The sequence below is a fragment of the Triticum dicoccoides genome, chromosome 3A (assembly GCF_002162155.2).
Source record: "Triticum dicoccoides isolate Atlit2015 ecotype Zavitan chromosome 3A, WEW_v2.0, whole genome shotgun sequence".
Lineage (NCBI taxonomy): Eukaryota > Viridiplantae > Streptophyta > Magnoliopsida > Poales > Poaceae > Triticum > Triticum dicoccoides.
Window position 1 is genome coordinate 765,396,288 of NC_041384.1, and position 913 is coordinate 765,397,200.

Sequence of the window (913 nt, forward strand, 5' to 3'; positions counted from 1 at the left end):
TGGCTAGCTTCCGCTCGTGATCTACAAGTGGTATGTAGATGCAAACTCTCTCCCTTGACTCGTTGCTTAGATGAACTCATAGATGGATCTTGGTGAAACCGTAGGAAAAATTTTAATTTTCTGCAACGTTCCCCAACAAACTGCCCCTACCCTCACATTATAAAGGGGACGAGGGCTAGGATTTACACCGATCCTAACCAACCTATTCACGAGGGTTTCTTGCCTTGCACGCCAACTTCACACTTCATCTTCAAACCACCCCCTAGTTCGTGTGCTGTAATCGAGTTGCCGCTAGGTGTCCTGGGCCTTGAGGTCGGCCCAGTGTCGAGTTTTCCGGCCAGTGGGCCACCGCCGGTAATATTGTACCATCATATTTGCCTGACGTTATAACGAATATATGATGGCATGATATAGAGTCATGCCAATAGGTGTTTAATCTTGTAAGTTGATACGCCTACTGGTTTAGCATGGAAAGGCCCCGCATCGAGTGCTTATCAATTCGGCGTGTGGGTTACATTTTTGATTCGCCTATTGTGTGGGTGTGTTTTTCTCATGTCTTGGCGTGGGTGTGTTATTCACGCGTACATAATAGGCATGTGTGTGACCTTAAAAATAGTGGGCGGTCTAGTTTGGACTAGGCGCGGGGAAATTTTGTATTTGACCGCTGGCTCCTCCTTTCCCCCCGAACCACCTCATCCCCTTCCATCCCGTTACTTTGCAAATCCACAGTTGTAGTAGTCTAGTATACCCACCTCGCTAGCATGTTCCACCGGTCAAGCCCTTAGCGACCGCCGTCCCAAACAACCCCTTGCAGCCTCATCTCTCGCCCCCTTCCATCAAGACATGGTACCGACGACCGGTCGCGACCCAATCTGCGTCATTCTTATGCCACTTTGCCATATACTCCCCCCCC